At 44.0% G+C, this 23,362-nt stretch overlaps 1 pseudogene; it reads left to right on the top strand.

Moving 5' to 3' along the window:
• The window catches only part of LOC102871794, a 158,591-nt pseudogene that overhangs the window by 110,799 nt on the left and 24,430 nt on the right, over nt 1-23,362 (top strand).

The raw sequence follows: 23,362 nt of genomic DNA, 5'->3' as shown, positions 1-23,362 counted from the left end.
CTCGCACATTTCATTGTAATATTTTGCTTTGTCATTCCGAGCTGCCTTTTGGAATCTTCTGTTCAGCTCTTTAATATCTTGAATTTTTCCTTGTGCTTTGGCTTCTCTACACTCCAGTGCAATCTTCAGAGTTTCTTCTGACATCCATTTTGGTCTTTTCTTCCTCTTCTGTCTTTGTAATGACCGTTTGCACTCTTCCATAAAATTATTTTGTTCCAAAACTTCCACCCAAACCACACACAGACAGACACACATGTACAAACACTAATACATATTTATGCATACTTTGGACATGTTATCAGGAAGAGAGAGGACATCATCTATCAAAGAGGGTCAGTAGAAAAAAGGAAACCCTCCTAGCAAGATGGTCTGACACAGTGGTTGCAACAATGGACAATGGGGAGTGGTCACGAGCATGTGGCAGGACCAGGTAAAGTTTCATTTTGTTTTGCACAGAATTGCTATGACTCTGAACTGACTCAATAGCACCTAACATGATAGACAGACAGACAGATGGATAGATACAGATATGGATTATATTCAATACTCTCTGCCAACACCACAATTTATTCAAAGGCATTGATTCTGTGGTCTTCCTTATTCATTGTCTATCTTTCACACAGAAGTAATTGAAAACACTTTGACTGATGGTTTGAGTCAGTTGCAAAACTGACATCCTTGCTTTCTGGCACTATGAGATCCTTGACAGCAGATTTCACCAATGAACCACATCTTCTGATTTCTTAATTGCTGATACCATATTAGATGTGGATCCAAGTAACATGAAATCCTTGAAAACTTCATATGGGAAGCCAACTTTCATATTAAATTATTCGAATAAACCAAACACTACTTCAGGTTAGGAGGGAGGCTGATACAAGCTGGAATCCATCCTAAAGCACGAAGCCAATCCTTAAATGTTTACAGGGGTAGACACTAAGGCAATCTTTAAACATTTGCAGGATTCTTACATTTGCTAACCTCTCCCTCTTGAGTCAAGCATAAGGTTTTCAGTAGAAAGAGCTTAGCTTCATTTGCATTGAATTCTCTTGGTGTTTTGCTCCCTGGCAATTTTCAATGAAGACACAGGGAAGCTAAGGCCAGTGCTTCTGTTCGCTTCAGTTATTTGAGAACTGTTCGTCTCATGCTTTACCTGTTTTCTCCTGCATTCTTGGTGTACTGTCTCATTATTAATACTTATTAATATACTTCACCCCCAGTCTGCAACAACTTCAGTCTTTTCTCTTTCCATCATAATATGTGTGAGTTTATTTGTTGTTTTTATGTGTCATTGAGTCATCTGTGACTCATAGTGACCCTATGTACAGCAGCTCTGAAGCCTGCCCTGTCCTTAGCCAGTCTTACTGACTCTGATACACCTACCCCCTTGCCCCAGTTACTATGTCAATCCATCTCATCTGGGGCCTTCCTCTCCTGCACTGTTCCTCCACCCTTCTGAGCATGATGCCCTTCTGCAAGGACCGGTCCCTCCTGGCCACATGCCCAAAGTATGTGAGACGTGTCCAAAATCTTGGCCTTTAAGGAGAAACTTGGTTTCACCTTCACTAGGACAGATCTGTTTGTTCTCTTGGTGGTCCACAGTATATTCAATACTCTTCTCCAGCATCACAACTCAAAGTCATTGTCCAGTTCTCTGATGCATAGCAAGTAATTGCAAGGCCTGGATCAGGCATACCTTAGTCTCTAGACTGACATTGTTGCTTCTCAGCATTCTCAGCACTCTGGAAAAGTCCCTGACCATAGATTTTCCCAGTGAAATCCATCTTTTGATTTCCTGACTGCTGGGGCCAAGAGTGGTGATGTGGAGCCAAACAAGCTGTAATTGTTAATAATGTCCATCTCTTCTCCACATATCATGGTCCTGCCAAATGGCCCAGGGTGAGAAAATTTTTCTTCCTGATGTTGAGCTTCAATCCATATTGAAAACTATAGTCCTTGACCTTCTTCAGCAAACACTTCAGGTCCTCCTCAGTTTCAGCAAGCAAGTTTGTGTCATCTACATAATGTAGGTGGTTGTTTTTGTTTTTGTTTCCAGTATAAAATAAATTTGTTTAATTTCCATTCATTCTTTGTTGCATATTTTCCTCCCTGCCCCTCCTCCTCACCCTCTAGTTCTCTTTTTTCTTTGGAAAAAAGTTTTTTTCATTGTTATACAGTCCCTTCCCCCTCCAGACCACTTTACTATGCAACTTATATCCTGAATTCTTGTCATGCCAATAATACCTAATCATATATTACTTTTACACAGTTCTCTCTTTCATCTGTTTCAATGCCGTGTACACTATTTATCCCCTCTTTTCTTTGTTTTCCTCCAGCCTCCATATCAGTCCTGTTCTGTAACAGTGGCATTATGCAATATTTGTCTTTTTGTGACTGACCGTAATGATTCAGCATGATGTCCTCCAGGGACCTTTTGTATAATATTTTGTATAATATTTCATGAGTTCTTTGTTTTTCAGTGCTGCATAGTATTCCATTGTGTGAATACACCACAGCTTCTCTATCCATTCGTTTGCTGATGGGCACTTAGGTTGTTTCTAACTCTTTGCTACTGTGAACAAAGCAGCAGTAAATACGGGTGTGCATATGTAGGTTGTTGATGAGTCTTCCTCCAATCCTGATGTCTCATGAGGAATATGCCTATAGGACTTGTAAAGCCAAATTTAAGGCCCACCCCATGTTGTATCACTGTTAATTCATCATGTTGGATGAAGCACACTTGGTATTCCATAAGGTTTCAATAAATGGTAGAATGATTGGCTTTCATGATATGCCATGTGCTTGGATCTTGCCCCATTGCCCTGCTGCGTCTTTTAAATATGCAGTTAAATTTATTTCACTGAAAAAGTAGTCAAAGCTAGAGACCTTTGGAGAAACATGCAGTAATGGGGTTAGCACAGAGTATAAGGATTAAAGGGGACCTTTCCTGTAAGCCGTGATGAGCCCTCGTGTAATGGTTATAGGACAGAGGAGAAATGTCCAAAGTATTTCCAACACTGTCACCTTTATGAAAGCACACTGGCATTTGCCTTCCCAAAGAGTAACTGGTGGGTTCAAGCTGCTGAACTTCTAGTTAGCAGTCAATTCTTTAAGCACGACACCATTTCCCCACCAGCATCATGAGGATGGCACGTGACCAGGCAATGCTTGGCTCAGTTGTACACAGGATTGCTGCTAGGGGTCAGGGCTGAGTCCTAAGAACATCAGTCTGCAACAAGGCATCTTTTGAGAGAAGCCCAGTGGGGCTTAGTCATCCACAGTCCCATCTGACTCAGCACCAAGGACGGCACTGCACTGGCCACTCCCAGCTGTCTCCATCCTTGGCCAGTTTGGGTGGCGTTGACGTTGAGTCATGGCAACTCCACGTGTGTCAGACTAGAACTGTGAGCTACAAGGGTTTTCTATGAGTCATTTTTTCTCTTATTTAACAGTAGTTCACCAAGCCTTTATTCCATGGTTCTTTAGAAGAACATGAGCCTCCACAGCTCACTGAGGTTCATGAAATGTGAACTGTGCTCACCATGCGAATGGCCCGAAGACCCACATTCCCCATTCTGAGACTGTTTCTAAAAACCAAATATACCTCATGCACGTCTTGTTTTATTTGAGCTTTTACCTGAGCAACTCCATGTCTTCTTACATTAGTGACTTGGCTGATGAGATTAAAAGAAGTGAAATCTCTTTTTTGTGACCTTTTGGATTTTAATGTTTCTCTAGGAGTCAAAAAGAAAGCTCTTCCTGTTCCCATCCTATTCATTCATGTGTTGCTGAAAAATTACACTCGACCTTATCTGTATTCTACATTCTAGCAAGTTTTGAACTCTGCTTTCCACTATTCACTTTCACAGAGAATATCTGCTATTGAGAGAAACCTGGACATTTTAGAGAAGTGAAATCAAATAAAAATTTCCAAGAAATGCCCCAGGAGTCTATGAAATCCTAATTTTATTAAAAAAAAAAAACACCAAAAACACAAGACCTCATCAAGGGTCAGCAAAACAAACAAACAACAAAAACAAACAAACAAATAAAAACACACCTCAATGAGATGAATTGACGCAATGACTGAAATAACAAGCCGGTGCACGTGGGGGTCATGGGGATGATGCAAGGTAGGGTAGGATTTTGTTCTGCTGTGCACAGATCACTAAGAATTGTAGTCAACTCAACAGGACCTCCCAACTGCTATCTAACTTGAAGATCTCATGGCCTCAGGTATACTAACTCTTCATGAGAGGACCTGAGTAAGTTCCTTAGCTCTGACATCAAGGATAGACTGGGAACACTCTTTCTCCTGGTTTGAATATACTATAAACCAAACCAGTTGCCACAGTGTCCATTCCAAGTCACGGGAACCATGCGTGTCAGAGTCGAACAGGGCTGTGCCTCTGGTGCCTAGTGTTTTGGAACAAGAACATCAAGTCTTTCTTCCAAGTTCCCTCTGGGTGAACTGAAACCACTGACCTTTCCACTGACAGCAAAATCCATCAACTGTGTGCACACACCGCCAGCCCCCCCCCCCCCCCCAACTCCTACATAAGGTTCCAGATGAGCTGAGAACACCTTGCTCAGTTTCTGGAGCGGCTCCAGTGTCCTCCTCAATCTGGGAGATGGGCCTTAGTGTAGCCCTAGTTTTCCAATCCAGTCTGTTACTTTTGTCCAGGTTGATTGACATAGCCTGGGTTAGCTGTAACAATTTGTGGTTTGCTAACAATTTGTGGTTTAATACACTTTGTCTGACCCTGGGCTGCTACTTGACCCTTGAAGGGATTGGTCAATATTCTATGTAAATGAAGTAGCTATAACTTACTATGCTAATGAAGTCTCTGTGGCCTACCAAGAGGGGAGTGGTCAATTTATGGCCCCGGCAGGAAGGCCAGGCTGTGAAACTGATAAAGAGTTTGCTTATGTATGTAGTCAACCCCGCAGAGACAGAATAGACATTATAAGAGGTCAGAAGAGAGGAGAAGATAGAGAAGAAGCAAAGGACCTTCTGGAAAAGGTGTTCACAGAGAACACTGAAGACAGCGGCAAGCCCACTGGAGGAGCTCATGGCGATGGCAGAAACCTGCTGCCAAGAATGCAGCTAAGAACCAATCAAAACAGCCTCGCTGGCTATGACCTGGGTCAGTCAGCAGTGGGGAGGGCAAAGACAGGAATGTTAAAGGCAGAGACGGCGTCCTCAGGGGGCGAAGAGGAGAGCACACAGAGAAGGGTGTCCACGCAGACAGAAGGGCCTGTCTGTCCACAGAGCCAAGAGGAGCGGAGAGCTCTTCCCCCTCTTCTGGGGGGTCTTCCAGACTCTGTCTCCACACTTCCTCATGCTAATCCTGAGTTGTGGCCTGTTACTCCCAACCAAAATCAAACCCATTGCTTTGAATCCAGTCCCATTCATCGCGAGCCTAAAGGACTGGTAGGAACACTCTCTGTAGAGCTTCCAAGACTAGTTTTCACAGAAGCCAAGCTCCAGATCTTTCACCCACGGAGTGCCAAGTGGATTTGAACCACTGACACTCTGGGGAACAACTGAGCACTTTTATCATTGTGAAGCCAAGGCTGCTTTGTTCCTTCTTAATAATCCATCTAGCTATTAAGTCCAAGTTCTTAGTGGTCACTGCAATGGGTTATCAAATGCAGAGAGAAGTAGACAGTGCTGTAGGAGGGACAACTGGTGTCAAAACCAGTAAAACAATTGGAGAGCGGAGGCATATCTGGCTCCCCTCACAGGGGTCACCATCAGCTTTTACAACCGTTTGAGACCAGCAGAGTTCAGGCAATTTTCCCAGAGAATGTGCTCAGAACAACAGAAGATTGTTTTACGTTTTAATGATTTCCACCTCACCACACCGCCAACCAGGCTTTTCACCCCAAGGACCACATGCTGATTTCCCATATGAGAAAGTGTCCTAGACTGTTCTCACTTCCACTGCCGTCTTCTGGTCCCATGGCTCAGAAAGCACAGGGCTCGGAGAACACTGCCCCTTCGGGCTGTCTGGAATCAGTGATTGTGATTGTGATTACTCTGCCTTTGCGAACATGGTCTGTCCTCATTGTTGTCAGTTCCAAGTCCACTTTGACTCACAGCAATGCCACATGGTAGTGCAGAACTTCTCTGTGAGGTTTCCTGGGCTGTAATCGTTGAACAAACAGATCACCAGGTCTTTCTCTCGAAGAGCCACTGGGTGAGTTTGAACCATCAACCTTTCAGTTAGCGGGCAAACACATAACTATTGGATGCCAAGGCTCCTTAAGATTTGCTTAAAATAAAACCCAACTCAGCCCACTGCCACTGAGCCTCTTCCAACCCGTCGTGACTCTGTGGAAAGAGAAGACTTGCCCCACGGGCCATCCAAGGCCATCCAGTCTTTGCAGAAGACTGCCTTCTTCCGGGGGGGACAGCTGGTCAGCTCCAAGAACCAACCTTTTGGTTAGTAGCCAAGCTCTTTAACCACTGTGCCACCAGTGCTCCTTAAATTGTCTATCAATTCAACAACTCACCTTTCTTCAGATAGAAGATGGGTATCATCAGAACACTGCTCCAGCGCTGACAGTGGTTGTTGTTGTTGTTAAGAGCCACTAAATCGACTACAATTCATAGAGGCCCTGTGAACAACGGTGCTGAATCGTGTTCTGTCCTGTGCCGTCCTTTTTACTTCTGATACCCTCAAACCATTGCAGTCACTCCGTCAATCTATATCATTAAGGGTCTTCTCCTTCTTCACTGACCCTCCACCTTTCCAAGGATGACGTCCTTGTCCAAGGACTGGCCCCTCCTAATGAAATTCCCCAAGTTTCACTTTGCCCCTTTCCCGAGACAGACTTGTTTGTCCTCTTGGCAGTCCACTGGATATCTGGCACTCTTTTCCAACACCACAGCTCAAAGCCATTGATTCTTCTTTTGCAATCCTTATTCATCGTCCAGATCTCAGCGGCATAGAAAGCAACTGGAAAGACTATGATTTAGATCAGGTGCACCTCAGTCTTCAAGGTGGCATCATTGCTTTTCAGCACTTTGCAGAGGTTCAGTGCAACACTTCTTATTCCAGGCTGCTGGTGCCAAAGGTATGGACTGTAGATCCGAGCAAGATGGAATCACTGACAGTTCCTATCTCTTCTTCATCCATCTATCGTGACGTTGCCTGTTGGCCCAGTGGTGAGGAGTTTTGTCTTTTCAATGTTGAGATGCAACCCATACTGAAGACTGTAGTCTTCAATCCTTTGCCACTTGGGCAGGTGCTAATTGGTTCTGCGCACTGTTCTGAGCGTCTCTTTAGGGGTGAGTCATTGTTCCATGGCTGACTGCACTCTGAGAACACAGCCTGTGAGTTGAGTGTTGTTTACGGATAAGAAATGTCTGCTAGAGCCAAGATAAAGCTGTTCATCTTCTTTTCATTTGACTCTGCTGAGAGACAAAAACCCACCCTCCCTTGCCAGGCTGGTTCTCGTGTGAGGGTCCACACCCACCAGCTTCATGTTAATTCAAGCATGCTTTATTTTTCTGTGGCCCTATCCTCTTAATGACCATCCATGAGTCCTCTTGTTAAATGTCTCCCATTTCTGGATCTATAGAACAACTCTGTGTTTCAAAATCAATTGCCTAAATAAACCTCACAAAGTCTCATTTTAAAATGCATGAAAGGCCAGAAGCAGAGGCTGCTTTATTTCAGAGCCTGATTACACAAAATCCCCAATTATGCAATTTTCCACTTTAAATTGTTCTCAGTTATGTTAATGGTACATCTCAGAAAATGAACCAAAAAAAAAAGTACTAGTTACCAAATGCATCGGATAAAAGATTTCTGCTCCATGAATACCACTACTTCTTGAACACAATATAATTTTGCATCCTAAAAGCCTGAAGAATCAGATGCATCCCCAGGGGCAGAGTGGGAGGAAGGAGAAGTGACAAGAAGTGATTCTGGCAGTGGTTATTCGTATGTGCCCCCTGGGGTAGGTTACACCAGGCAGTCGTCATGCACGCCAGTCAAACTGTCCTCCATGGGGTTGTCAATGGCTGGCTTTTTGGAGGAGATTGCTTGATCTTTCTTTCTAGATATTTCTCAGTGGACTTGAGCCTCCAACCTTCAGTGAATACCAGAAGCATAAGCAATTTGCATCAGTGAAGTTCTGATGATCCCTGGCTTTGTTTTGACTGCCGATTTCCATCTATTCTTTTCACAGATGTAGACAAGCTGATTCTTATGTAGTCCATCAGGTCAAGTCCATGATTATAGTTGTCATTTATGTTGTTTAAAAATGGTATTTGCGATGAATAAATCACTGATCATACAAAATTCTATCATGCATGCTCCAGTCTCACTTCTATCACCAAGGACATACTTTCCAACTACCAGCCCTTCTTTTGTTTCCAATATTTGCATTCCTGTCACAAATTATTATTAATACACCTTGATTGTGTGTTCGATCAATGTGAGACTGAAAAAGCTGGTTGTTGATTGTGCTGTTGACACCACTTCACAGGGACCCTCTGAATGGGGGGTCTGAGCCTTGTCCTGTCCTTTGCCTCATCATCTCTGACATTCTTAAACTCACTAATACAGTCACTGCGTCAGTGCATCTCATTGAGGGGTTTCCTCTCTTCTGCTGGTCCTCCACCATTCCAAACATTGTCACTTTCCAGTAAGTGGTCCTTCATAAAAGTATGATCAAAAATCCACCAGATTCTCTACTAAAGAAGGAGGGACAGTCTCCTCCTGTACCAGTCAGATCCGATTTGACGGTACACACACAAAAATAATAATTTAAAAAAATTTAAAAAGTATGATCAAAATGTGTGGCACCAAGTTCCACCACCCTTGCCTCCAAGCAGAACCCTGCTTAAATCTTTTCTAAGACTGATCTGATTTTTCTTTTGGCATCCATGGGATATTCAGTACTCTTCTCCAACACCACAGATCAAAGGCATCATTTCTTCTGTCACCTTTATTCATTGTCCTACACTAAGATGCATCACAAGTCATTTAAAAGACCACAGCTTGAATTAATGAAGTGCGCCTTAATCTCTAAACTGACAATATTGCTCCTTAATACATAGAGAGGTCCTTTCTTGACAGCAGATTTTTCCAGTGCAACATGTCTTTTGATTCCTTAATTGCTAGTTGTTACTGTTGTTAGGTGCCAACAAGTTGAGTATGACTCATAGCAACCTTCAGAACAAAAGATCTGAACTCCATCCTATCCTCACCATCCTGACACTTCGAGATACACGAAAGCCCACAGCAGCAGTCAACCGTGTCAACCCACCTGGTTGAGGGTCTTTCTCTCCTTTGATGACCCTCCACCCTTCCCAGAATCACGTCCTTCTCTAAGGATTAGCCCCTCCTAGCAACATGCCCAAAGTATGTGAGGTAAAGCCGCATCATTCTTGCTTCCAAAGAGCATTCCAGCTGCATCATCTCCAAGACGTATCTGTTCATTCTTTCGGCCGTTCATGGGATGTTCAGTGCTCTTCTCCAACACCACAGCTCAAAGGCATCTGAGAGTTGGACAATTAATTAATAAGGATGACAGAAAAAGAATTATTGACTAGTATCAAGGTTGCTTATGGATCCAAGCAAGATGAAATTGGTGAAAACTTCAACCTTTTCTCCATCTATCATGATGTTGCCTATTGATCTAGTTGTTAGAAATTCTGATTTTTTCATCTTTGACTTTAGTGGTTGGTGAATATATTTGAGTAATAGTTTTATTAAGAGGTATTCCTTATATGCATATACGTAGTATCCCATCACAGCATTGTACTTCAGAATGGATCTTGATTTTTTTTTTTAACTGTAGTACAACACAATTACTCTTTAATTTGGCTCTTTCAAGTCTTCTTGAAGTACTTGCTGCAGAAGAGCAAAGACTACAGCCTTCAATACGGACTACATTGCAAGAAGGAAACAAAAATCTTCACCACTGTACTATTAGGCAACATCATGATAGATGGAGAAAAGATTAAAGGTGCCAAGGATTGAATTTTATTGGGTTCTGCAATCAACGCCAATGATAGCTGTTGTTGTTGTTGGTAGGTCAAGTTGAGTGTGACCGATAGCACCCTGTGAACAACAGGTCTGAACCCCGTCCTATCCCACGCCATCCTCACACTTCTTAACACTTTGGAGTCCATTGCAGCAGTCACCTGGTCAAGGGTCTTCCTCTCCTTCACTGACCCTCCACCTTTCCAAGCATCATGTTCCTCTCCAAGAAATATCCCCTCCTGGCAACATGCCATTAAGTATGTGAGCTAAAACCTCCTCATCCTTGCCTCCAAGGAGCACCCTGGCTGCACCCTCCATAAACATAATTGTTTGCTCTCTTAACCGTCCATGAGATGTCCGGAGCTCTTCTCCAACACCACAGATCAAAGGCATCAATTCTTCTTCTGCCATCCCTATTCATTGTCCAGCATTCAGATGTATAGCAAGTGATCAGAACCATGGCGTGAATCAGGTCCACCCTAGTCCTCAAGCTTACATCATTACTCCTCAATAATTTGGAGAAGTTCCTAACTGCAGACTTTCCCAGTTCAATGTGCTTCCTGATTTCCTGCCTGCTGATACCAAGGATTTTAAGTATAGATCTAGGTAAGATGAAGTTGTTGACAGTTTCAATCTTTTCTCCATCTATCATGATGTTGTTGCCTATTGGTCTAGTAGTAAGAGTTTTTGTTTTCTTTACATTGAGATGCAATCTATATTGAAGGCTGTATTCTTTGATTTCTGCAACAAGTGCTTCAGGTCCTCCTCACTTTCAGCAAGCAAGGTTGTGTCATCTCCGTAATGCAGGATATTGGTGAGTCTCCCTCCGATCGTGATGCCGCATCCCTCTCTATAGAGTCTCTTCCATTGTTACCCATTGTAATAGCAGTCAATAAATCAACAGATAGTGTTGGATTGGGAAAATCTGCTTCCAATGACCTCCTCCAAAGTACTAATGAGGGCAAGGATATCAGTTTAAGCACTCAGGTGTGCCTTATCCAAGCCATGATTTTTCAGTTTCTTCACATGTGTCTGAAAGTTGGAAAAGAATAAGGATGACAGAAGTATCAACGTCTTTGAGTTGTAGTGTTGGCAGAGTATTGAATTTCCCATGGACTCTCAGAAGAAAGAGCATCTCTCTCCTGGAGGAAGTGCAACCAGCGTGCTCCACAGAAGCACAGACGACAGCTTCGTTTCATATACGTGGGGCATGTTACAGGAGGTGCCAGTCCTTGGAAAAGATACCATGCTGAGAAAGGCAGAGAGTCAGTGAAAAGAAGACCCTCGGGGAGATGAATTGATACAATGACTGCAACAATGGACTTGAGTTCGAAGGAGACCATGAGGATGGTTCAGGAGGACAACTTCAGATAGGCTGTTCACAGGGTCGTGGTCGACTGGACAGCGTCTAACATCCACATCGCCTCCACACAAGCAAGGCCTGCGCCATATTCACAGTCTCCGCTGGGCGTGAGCTCACTGTCACGGCCACTGCAAATCCCTCTCTTTGACAGTCTTCTGTTTATTGGCTGATCCTTTCTTTTATGCAACATGATGTCCTTCTCCAGGGACTGACCCGTTCTGATAGCATGCCCCAAAGATGGAAGATCAAGTCTTGCATTTTAGCTTCTAAAAAGCATTCTGGCTGCACTTTTCCAAGACAGATTTGTTTATTCTTTTGCCAGCCCACAGTATATTATTAAATTTTCCTCAGCACCCTAATTCAAAAGCACTAATCAATTCTTCTGTGGTCGTCTGTATTCATTGCCCAGCTTTTGAACATATGTGAGATGACTGAAAATGGCTTAGCTTGGATAAGGCTTCCCTTAATATCAGAGCGTCCTCTTTGTTGGGCATCCACTTTAAAGTCACCTTTTGCAGCAGATTTTCCTCGTGAGATGCACTTTTCCTTGTTAACTCAAACACTCGGGTTACAGGGTACCAATCAGTGCACTCCACTCCTGGTGGGCACCCACCTCCTCACACCCTTCCGGCTTGCTCTCCTCCCATTTTTCCTCTAATGAGATAAAAGGTACTGAAGGCCACCTGTTAAGGAGATCCCTCCCCTACATCAGATGAGGGTCATGCTGGGATCAAGGGGTTCTGACTTCCATCCTTAGTCCTCTCAAACTACTTGTTTTATCCGATCATGGGAGATCATTACATGATTATAACTACATCATTATGTACACGTGTTTGGGGAAAACACACTTCACTCCATGACAGGGCTACGTAACGTCTTGGTAGTTGCTCCCAGAGGTGCTGACTCCATATATATGTGGATGTGCATATCTCCTATCAACTCTGTGTTTCCGGAGAACCCTGACCTTCAAGCCCCTGCCACACTGCTGCATTTCCAGCCAAGCTTCTGTCACAGCACCCCAGGGAGTCAGTGTCACCACTTTACTCATGATAGGTGAGGAAACTGAAGCTCAGAGAGGTTCGATAACTCACACAAGGTCATTCCAAGTAGTCCACAGTTTGGACCTGGCTTTGGCTACCTGCTGGAGTCCAGGCTCCTGGGCTGTGGGGACTGGGGGCAGGAGTGGGACTCACATCCTTCAGTGGTAACCCACTTCCTGGAATGACTGACTATTCAGTAAATCCAAGAAAGAAATTAAATGAGCGTAAAGGACTCTCTTCAGATAAGATTCAGCGTGCTTGTGGAAGGACAGCTGGATATGCCTTGGTCACACCCAACCCTGCAGATATGAAAGCACAGGAGGGTTGACCAGCCCCATGTAGGATCTCGATAAGGGCCCAGGAAGGAAGAAAAGCAGAGCTAAATTCAGTCTGGATGAATCAAGCCTGACTCATCTGCAAGCTCTCGTCACCAATATCCTAGGATGACAAGGTCAGCTCCAGGGACGGGCTGTAGAAGGAGCTCTTTCTGGGAAGGTGCAGAGGTAGAGAAGCAGAGCTCAGAGGAGAGCTAAGATCTAAGGGAAAATGATGATTCTTGGATAATCTGGTCACTCTCGGGGCTCGATGCTAGGAGCTAGCCAGGAGCCGCTGCTGGGTGCAGACCAGAAGGTCAAGGATGATTGCTGGCAGGGAGTGACTCTTCCCCTGGGAAGAGTCCAGAGGCAGCCAATCTTACCTGGAAAATTTACGAGGTCAAAACCCTCGGGCAGTGCACCTCTGCTACAGCAGCTCAAATGAGGACTGACGGGAAAGGCAGGACAGGAAGCCGCTAAATCAGTCAGTTCCCAACTGGTAGGGAGTTAGAAAAGAAGCAGAGTTCCTGTAATGAGGGAAATGCGAGGTGTTTGAGAATGAATCGTAGGCTTCCTTCTTGGGAAACGATGTCCCACGTGTCTTTTTCTTCCTGACTGGGTGTTAATGAAGTAGGGAGAGTGTTGCCTATCCAGTGCGGACTCAGGGGGAAGTGATCTTAGGATGGCATCAACTCTATCTTTGAAACTTGGATAGAATGTTGATCCAAAAGTTCAGAAGATGGAGTGAACTCCAGGTATAGAGGTGAATTCAGTGGTGTCGAGGGAGGAAAGGAGATCCAAGAAGTGCTTGTGAAAGTCACAGCATAGGGAAACAGTCCCTAAAAACTGGACTTAGGGAGCCATCGGAAGCCCTGGTGGCCTGGGCTAGTGGCCTAGAGTTCACTGCTACCTAAAACACATACCTCTCTGGTGGCTCCAATGCACTAGTTGCTCTGAGGGCGAAAGGTAGGCAAACTCCGACTGTGCTATTTACAGCCATGGAAACCCAACAGAGGAGGCAGGAGTCTGGGCTGACTCAGTGAAAATGAGAGACTCAAAGGCTGTACTCACAGCTCGCACTTTACCCAAGAAGGAGCCTCTTGGAAAAGCCCAAGAGAAAAAAAACCTGAAGAAGGAGCCCAAGAAAAGCTGAAGACAAGAAGGAGGAAAATCAAAGGCAGTGGAGGACGTCCGCCTCTGACAGCCTCTCCCCCAACGAGCGGTCTGAGGCAGGGGAGCAGAGCCAAACACAGATTTACCTCCGTTCTTTTCACCAACACGTAACAACAGGGCAGTAAGACTGATGCAGGGATACGTAGTAAAAGGTATGGGAGAGTGGAGGATGTGTCTGACTTCATGAGAACTGTTTTTGTATTGTTGATGTTGTTGATGAGTACCGTTCCCCTTTGTGAAGTTGGTAAGGTCAGAGATGGTGTCCCTAGGCTGCCCTTGTTTTACACCAACTCTATGAACGTTATAGCATGAGTCCTTCTCTTTCCCGAGTCACTGGTGGGCTCAACCTGCCAAAGTTTAGGTTAGCAACCCAGTGCTTAATCCACCGAGTCACCAAATCTCCTTCTAGTAAAGTAGAGAGTCTGTGAAAAAGAAGAGGACATTCAACAAAATGGATTAACACAGTAGCTGCAACCATCAATAGTGAAGAGAGCAGAGTTTCCTTGTCCTTGTTGTTGTTGTTGTATACTGTACAGGCAGAACTGACCCACAGCTGACCCTGCAGCCAGTTTTCAGAGGCAGTAAATAGCATCTTTCTCCTGCAGAGCAGCTGCTGGATTCGAACTACATACCATTGTGTTGCCAGCAGATTCCTTACCACTTAGCCACACGAGGGGACTGTAAATTGGGAGTGGCTACAAGGGCCCTCCATGACAGCTAACAACAACATAAAGTTGTATAAATGCTCTAAGTTTGTAAATATGAAGACCTAGAATCCAAGTTTGATGTGTTTGACAGCCCTGGGCTTTCTTCGCTGCTCACTGAAATGCTCTGACTTTTGTGCTCAGCCATTCTCTTTCTTATCTCCCACTACACAACCATTTCTCTCTACAGATCTCTGCAGACAATATCCCCGTGCCGTCTGGATTTTTATTCTTTTTTTGGTTTTTTTTGTTTTTAATTCTTTTTGTGTGAGTGTACCGTCAAATCAGATCTGACTGGTACAGGAGGAGATTGTCCCTCCTTTCCCAGCAGAGCATCTGGTGGATTCGAACCGTGCACCTCTGGGATTGTAGTTGCAGCTCCTTGCCACTAGGCCACCAGAGCTCCTGCATTTTTATTCTTAATTCATGGTGTCACCTACACTCCTCCCACTGACCGACACCAGCGTCCCTTTAAGCAGTCCTACCTGATGAGACCCAGGGACTGCAGGTGTTTTCTCTGGCTGGCTGCTTGGGCTTGTTTATGTTGGTTTTGCAAGAGCATGATTTCATGAATGCAGCATCCCTTACATCTTTTGGAAACACAAATTAAGGCTTTGACAAAAATATGTCTTAAATGTTCATTTATGTAAGCAAAAACCCTATAATGATGCACTGAAAGCAGGTACCTCTGAGAAGATCAGGAGAAGGTCACGTGGTAGGAACATGTTAATGTATTTCACTGTATATCCTCCTCTACTTCCAGACCATTTACAACTAAATGCAATGCTTTCATAATTTTAATTAAAATATGTAAATAAACGATGCTGCAACAACTTTTCCACGAAGAAGATCTTTTTCCTGATTGGGGTTACATCTCAGGGGAAGTTTCCAGAAGCTAGAGGCCCAGGTTAAATAATACATGCTCACAACTGTTATGCCAATGCCCATAACCCGCCACTACTTCCGGGGTGTCTGATTCGGCACAAGGCTTCTACCCAGCAGGGGAAATTGAAGCGATCACAGATAATTGGGCTTTGTCTAAAAATGGAATTCTCACTCATGCAGATAGTCTGAAGGACAGGATCTTTAGACCCAGAGAGTGTTCGTTTGGTGGAAATGTTGGATCAAGTTGCTTATTTCAGCATTGCCTAACTGTATTTCTGGATAAAACCCTCAGGTAAGACTCAGTGAATACCTCTTCTTACGGACACTGTTACCGTTACCGTAGTGGGTGTTCTAAAGGATGGGACCAAATGGCTGAGCATCCAGCGTGAACAATGGTCAGACATTGTTCCTGTTTCTATTCCTCCGCTGGTGACTTGCTCTCAGTGCCTGATGGCTTCCATGGCAACCAAGTAGCCACTTCCTGGCCCACCTGCCCCATTGTCCTGGAGGATTCAGGTCCTAGCAACCTTCCAGGACAGAGTCCGGGCTGCCCTGTAGGTTCTCAAGGCTGTCACCTCTAGGAACAGATTGTCACAGCCCATATTGTTCTCCAGGAGCAGTGATGGGTTTTAACCTTGAACTTTTTAATTAGTCGTCAAGCACTTAACCACTTTACCAGCCCCCCAAATGAAAACCCAAATCCAGGGCTCTCCTGTTGATGTTGTGTACCATTCAGTCAGAAGTGGTTCATAGCTGACCCTCCTCAGTGGGTTCCCAGAGGCAGTAAGTCACACAGGAGATCACCCATCTTTCTCCCAAGGTGGATTCAAACTGCGCACCTTTGTGTTGGCAGCATGATTCCTTGATCAGACTACCTCAACTCTCTCCTTCAGAGTAGCCGGTGCATTCTAGCTCTGATTAGCACCCGCCCTTCAATTAGCAGCTCAACACAGAATCTAAGATGCAGCCAGGGTTGTTGCACAAAACACCTTGGGGGGGAGGGGAGGGGAGGTTGCATCACTGCACTTCACTCTGATTGGACCATCCCCAAACCAACCCTGTGATCAGGGTCCTAGCAGGAGCAGGGACAGCACACTACTAATTGGCTAGGATCTGTCAAGACACACCCCTAGAGCCCTAGTGGAGCCAATCCCATCCAAGCCCCGTAGAACTTGAGTGGATTGCACCGTGGAGAGTCACGTGGGAAGAATTCACTCTCTCCATCAGGGCATGCAAGATTAAAAAGATGAGCTTGTACAGAGTTTATATTTTGTCCTGGGCACTGGGCCAAGACTTTTCTTTTTAAATTAAATTCCACAACCATCCTCTCAGGTGGACACTGTTATCCTTACTTCACTGATAAGGAAGCATTTTTAGTTCAGAGTCATCTAGTCATTTGCCCAAGGTCACCCAGCCAATATGCATCAAAACGTATCTCCCCCACTTCTTAGGTGGCTTGCCACAGCTTGCTAATGACCCGAGTCCATCGAAATTCTTCATGAAGAATACATTTTAGATCCTACTCCCCTTACTCTTTAAATATATGCACTTATGCCATGGAGAGAATTTGGAATATACATATACAAACAAATGTAGCTTAAAATCAGAGAGCAAAGCAAAGGTCTGGTCTGGTTTTGGTTTGGTTTGGTTTGGTTTCTCTCCTAGTTAAGCATCTCTGAGTCTTATCAGATCCTGGCTTTGGGCCAGATCACAAAAACAGATTGTAGCTGACCTCATGTGCCTCTTAGGAGAGCTATTATATGAGGCCAGGCATGCTGTGATTTAAGATATGAAGTTAGATTTCTGCATAAGTCCCAGCTGAGCAATTCTGACCTCATGGAGGAGGTACTTGGATGCAGCTCAAAGAATTGCACACGAGCTGCAAACCTCCAGATGAAACTGACCTTGGAGTTGCAGAAAGGTCACCAATCTACCTCTCGCTTTGCAGACAGTTTCACCTCAACTTGGTGCAACCTGGTGCAGGACGCCTGAAAGACTGAGTTTTGACTCTACGACCCACCAAGGACAGGGATTGTTAGGGGCTGTGTAGCTTCTGGGGTAACGAACTTCCAGAAAGTCTACTCCCAGAGTATGATACGGAAGGAGTTGTCTCAGCCCCTCCTGACTGTGGGCCCTCTGCTCTTACTACTGTTAGACACTGGATCACTACACCCCAGGTGTGATTGTGATGGGAGGGGGTCGAGTATGGGTAGGCTGTGGGTGAGGTGAGCAACTGAACATCATTGAACTGGCACCTCCAAAACTACATGTAGGTAACTCTATGAACTTTGATAAATGTCGATAGTTGTAGGGGGACTTCAGGCCTTTTGTTCATGGGTCACTGTGAGTCCTGCTCTACTCAAGGCAATCAACAACACTGTAAAGTGGAAGTTATGTAATGATTGCCGTGATGTCATAAACGAGAAGCTGTAGGAGAATTGAAGGTGGGGTCAGCATCCTTCTCCCTATCACAGCCCTGATACAATGTAAGGGGAGTGTCTCGGCTGTGACCTTGAACACTTCACCTCACAAACTGGCATTCTTAGGCCTGTTGCTGCAATCACTGTATCTTTTCTATGATCTTCCTTTCTTTTGCTTTATGATCTTCCTCTTCATCCACTTTCCCAAGCATGATGTTCTTTTTGCAGGAACGGGCCCTTCCCGATGTTGTTGTTATGTGCTGTCGAGTCACTTGTGACTCATAGTGACTCTATGTACAATAGCCCTGAAACCTGCTCTATCCTGTGCCAACCTCACTGTCTCTGAGACACCGCGTTTCCCCAGTCACTGTATCAATCCATCTCGTCGATGGTCTCCCTCTCTTTCTCTATCCCCCATCCTTCCAAGTATGATGTCCCTCTCCAAAGACTGGTCCCTCCTTGTGACATGCCCAAAGTATGTCAGACAAAGCCTCAGTATCCTTGGTAACATGTCCAAAAATGTGAGGCCAAGTCCTTGCATCATTGTCTCTCAGGAGTACTCTGGTGTCACTGAAATCTCCAAGACAGATGTGTTCCTTGTTTTCATAGTCCATCAATACCCTAACAATAGCACACATCAAAGGCATCAACTTTTCCTCAGTGTTCTTTATTCATTGTCTGACATTCATTCTCATGCAGAGCAACTGAAAATGACACAACTTGGGTCAGGTGCACCTTAGACCCTAAAGTGGCATCATTGTTCTTTAGCACTTTAAAGGGTACCTGATAACAAGTTTGCCCAATGAAATGTTTTCTTTTTACTGGTGTTTCCACAAGTATTGATCATGGATCCAAGGTAAAATGAAAATTACTGATAAATTCAATCTTTTTTTTTCTATCATAATGTTATAGAAACAAATGCTATAGAAGAAATGCTGAAGTAAGAACTGAATAGATTTCAAAGGGAAGTTTAAGAAGAAAAAGCACAGTATTAGTTAGAAATGAACTACAGGATAAATTCAAGCCTCAAGTTGCAATACTGGAGGATTCTATGGACAAAACCTCAAATGACAGAGGAAGTATCTAAAGAAGTTAGGAGAAATACATAGAATTTCTCTACCAAAAAGAGCCGGTGGGCACAAACAGTTTCATGAAGCAATATACGACCAAGAACCAATGGTAATAAAAGAAGAAGTTCAAGCTACAATGAAGTCATTGTCAAAAAAATACAGCCCTGGCAATTTATGTGATACCAATTGACATGTTTTAACAAACAAATGTAGCCCTGAATATGTTCACTAGTCTATGCCAAGAAATTTGGAAGGCAGACAACTGATTGGAAGAGACCCATATTTGCTCCTATTTTTAAAAAGTGATCCAACAAAATGTAGAAATTATCAAACAATGTCATTAGTACTAGATGCAAGTAAAATCTTGCTGAAGATTATTAAAAAACAGATGGAACAGTACATTGACTGGAAAATTCCAGAAATCAAACTTGAGTCAGAAGAGGCCATGACAGAAGGGGTATCATTGCTGATGTTAGACGAGTATTGGCCAAAAGCAGAGAGTAACTGAAAGATGTTTAATTGTATTTTATTGACTATGCCAAGGCATTTGATGATGATAGAGGAATTACAAACAGTAACAATTATTATTAATTAGTTTCTTCCCTGTGTTTGCAATTAAGCTGTTCCAATTAAGTCATTAATCTTATTTGAAAGGGTCCACATGAAGGAAGAAAAGGCATTGCTGGAGGGATATTTCACTGTCTTCCAGATCTGTTACTAAAACTTGCAGTGATTTGTTCCCTGTTTGCTTGTTTGCCTACACGGGCTGGTGGGTAGATAATTTGTTGGGTTACAACTGTGTGGATAGCAGATTACACATAAAATTGAGAAGAACAGGAATGCCAGAACACTTAATTGTCTTCATGTAAAATTTGTTATGATCCCTTTATAGATAGATATTCTTCACTGACTGACCAGGTCATTACATGAAAATCAGCTTATGAAAAGACCGAGGATGGCCGCACTGGATCGCAAATGGACACTCTGCTGCAGTGTGATTTACAGCCTATGAAAATCTGCTGGAGGGTCAGCTATGAGCAGGTTCTGACTCAAAAACGCACAGCATGGCACGCATAGTCAGGTAACTGCCAGAGTACATCAGCCCCTCCTTGCTTTCTTTACTGGGTAATCTGACACATGTTAGCCACCTTGGGGTGGGAGGAACCTTGCAGACATCAGCTGTGCACTTTCTGATCCTAATCCTGAGGTGTGTATATACTGCTGTTTCCCTAATAAACCACATTCTTGAGTCTGGTCTCTGAGTTCCATGTGGACTAATTATCCAGCCCAGAAGAGAAGTAGGAAATGCTGTGGACAGAATGGAATGGCTGGTATGAGACATGGAAGTTCGTCTGACCTCTTCTTCTTAGCAACCAACTTTGTGTGGATTCTTAGTCTCATAATAATAGACATCTGGGTGATTCTTGACTCTAGAAATTCCCCACCATCTTCACCTGTTGAAGCCATCAGATCAATGACTTCATCTTATCTCAACCAGGAAGGGCCCTTCAGGCTGAACCACTTCCTTTTTAGATGTTGTGCCCGAGAGGTTTCAGACAGGTCACAAATTCCAAGGGTCACCTTGGGGAAACGATTCTCTGCCTCTACCATCCAGGTGTGTGATTAAGTGCCTTCAGGTACTGGATGGGAGGCCTCCTTCACTGACTTTCAGTCATGATCATTCTGTTGGGACGTAACAGCTATTCTTGAGTCTCATATGTGTTTTGCTGTCAGAAAAGTCACAATCCTGAGTCTTAAACAGCAAGAAAGCTGGGAGAAAATATTTTCTATACTTTTTGGTAATGCTGGATTTAATTACACGTTTCTTGAATTGCAGCTTCAGGAAATTTCAAAACATATAATTTAGCCCTTTTGTACTATGTGAAATAGTCTATCAGAACAAACAAGTGCAAGCTGTCATATTCCGTTCACCTTACCCGCAGCAGAGAAGCAGTAAATCACAGCTCCAGAGAGAGGAAGGGGCAGAGGGAACGTGCCTGAAGTGGCAAATTTGAAATTCTGCATTAATTGGAGATACTCTAATTTTTTTTTTTAGCCGAATTAACGAAGTTTATTTCGAGTTCAAACCCGGGCTCCCGCGTGCTGACACAGCAGTATCCACCCGAGAGCCGATACTCTAATCTTTGACATCTGGGTTAAACACAAGTTAATGCTGAAAACTAATGGATCTAACCTGAGGCCAGAGGCTTATGAACAGTATCGGACACTCGTCAGTTTGCCACTGGACAGTAGTCAAAGACAGCTCCACAAAAGCCCAGCTCCAAAACAACTATGAGATTCCATCTCACCCCAGTCAGAACAGCAAAATTTAACCGAACAGCAAGCAACAAATGCTGGCGAGGTTGGGCAGAAACTGGAACCCTTATTCACTGTTGGTGGGAGTGTAAAATGGTGCAACCACTGTGGAAGGCGGTATGGCACTTTCTCAAAAAATTGCAAATAGAGATACCATTTGACCCAGCAATTCCACTACTGGGTATATGCTCCAAAGAGACCAAAACTGACATCCAAGCAGATATATGCACACCCATGTTTATCGCAGCTTTGTTCACGATTGCAAGGAGTTGGAAACAACCCAAGTGCCCATCAACAAACAAATGGATAGAGAAGCTGTGGTATATTTACACAATGGAATACTACGCTGCATTGAAAAACAAGGAACTCATGCAATATTATTCAAAATGGGTGACCCTGGAAGACATTATGCTGAGTGAAATATCTCAGTCACAATAGGACAAATACTGTATGACGGTTATAAAACCGAACTGACATCGGGATTGGGGAGAGACTTAGAAAGAAGGGATAAATAATGTATACTGCATTGAAACAGATAAGGGAGAAAACTGTTTAAAAGGGATATGTGATTAGGTATTTTTATCATGACAGGAGTCCAGAGCGAAGGCTGCATAGTAGAGTGGACCTGGGGAGAGGGGTTGTATAACAATGAAAGAATTTTTCTTTTACTTTTCCAAGAGGGTAGTGTACTAGGGGGGAGGGCTGGGCAGGGAGAAAAGTGAAATAATGAATGAATGGAAATCCAAAGTCTCTGTAAATTTTCATTAAAATTAATAATAATTTTAAGAAAAGAAGGAGAAGGAAAAAGGCCAACTCATTGTCATCAGATCGGAACCAACGCACTGTTGACCCTTCAGAGGGTTTTCAGAGGCTGTAAATTGTACAGAAGGAGGTTGCCCATCCTTCTCCCTTGGAGCAGCTGGTGGATCTGAACAGCTGGCCTTTGGGTTGACAACACAACTCTTTTTTTTTTTTTCATGATTATGAGGTTTATTAGGGAAGTTAATGGGATATAATTCAGGTTAGCAGCAGAATACAACCACTCAGTCCAGATAGCTTCTTAAGTATGATAAGAATCTCTTTGACCTTCAGCCTCTTAGTGTTACAAAATTACCTCAGTCCTGTAAGTTATGGCTTCTCTAATCCTCCAGTAAGCTTGAGTGAAGGCCTCTGGCTCTAGTTCTTTGGGCCAGCAGTCCCAAGTCAGCTCTGTCTCCTGTTGGTTTCTGATTCTCTTCTGAGGCTGCTGTTGCTCTTGTGGAGCTCTTGTTTCTGGCTGACAACACAACTCTTTACTGACTAGCCCACCAGAGCTTCTGAGCAGGCAGGGAGTTAGAGAGTTAAGTGAAAGCTTGGAACACTCAGCATGGCAAGAAGGTGCTAGGGCTGCAGCTTGGATGGCCGCAATCTCTGAGGTGGCACAGACAGGTTTTCATCTCAGCTTTTTGACCATGAGGCCTGAGTCCTCACAGCCTGTCAGCTAGAAATGACTCCAAGTACTTTAGTGTAGACCAAACACTTTCACAACAATCATCCACTCTGATTCCCTAACAGTTCGAGAATCTCTTACTCAATCTCTCTTGTTGTTGTTGTTATGTGTTGTCAAGTCGCCTGAGACCCATAGCGACCCTATGTAGAGCAGCTCTGAGTCCTGCACTATCCTGAGACTGTATCAATCCATCTCATCCGGGGTCTTCCTCTCCTGCGCTGTCCCTCCACCCTTCCAAGCATGATGTCCTTCTCTAAGATCTGCTCTCTCCTGGCCATTTGCCCAAACTATGTGAGATGGAGTTTTAAAATCCTAGCCTCCAGGGAGAAACTTGGTTTCACCCTCTCCAAGACAGACCTATTTGTTTTCTTGGAAGTCCATGGTATGTTCAAGACCCTTCTCCAGCACTGCAATTTGAAGGCATCAATCCTTCTTCTTCCATCCTTAGTCATTGTCCAGCTCTCTGATGCATAGCAAGTAATTGCAAAGACAATGGCCTGGATTAGGCGCATCTTGGTCTCTAGACTGGCAGCACTGCTTTTCAGCAATCTGGAAAGGTCCCTAACAGAGGATTTTCCCAATGC

Source organism: Elephantulus edwardii, unplaced genomic scaffold, assembly GCF_000299155.1.
Source record: "Elephantulus edwardii isolate Elephantulus edwardi_28Jun2011 unplaced genomic scaffold, EleEdw1.0 scaffold00127, whole genome shotgun sequence".
Lineage (NCBI taxonomy): Eukaryota > Metazoa > Chordata > Mammalia > Macroscelidea > Macroscelididae > Elephantulus > Elephantulus edwardii.
Note: the sequence above shows the minus strand (reverse complement) of the source record. Positions and strands in the feature narration are given on the sequence as shown.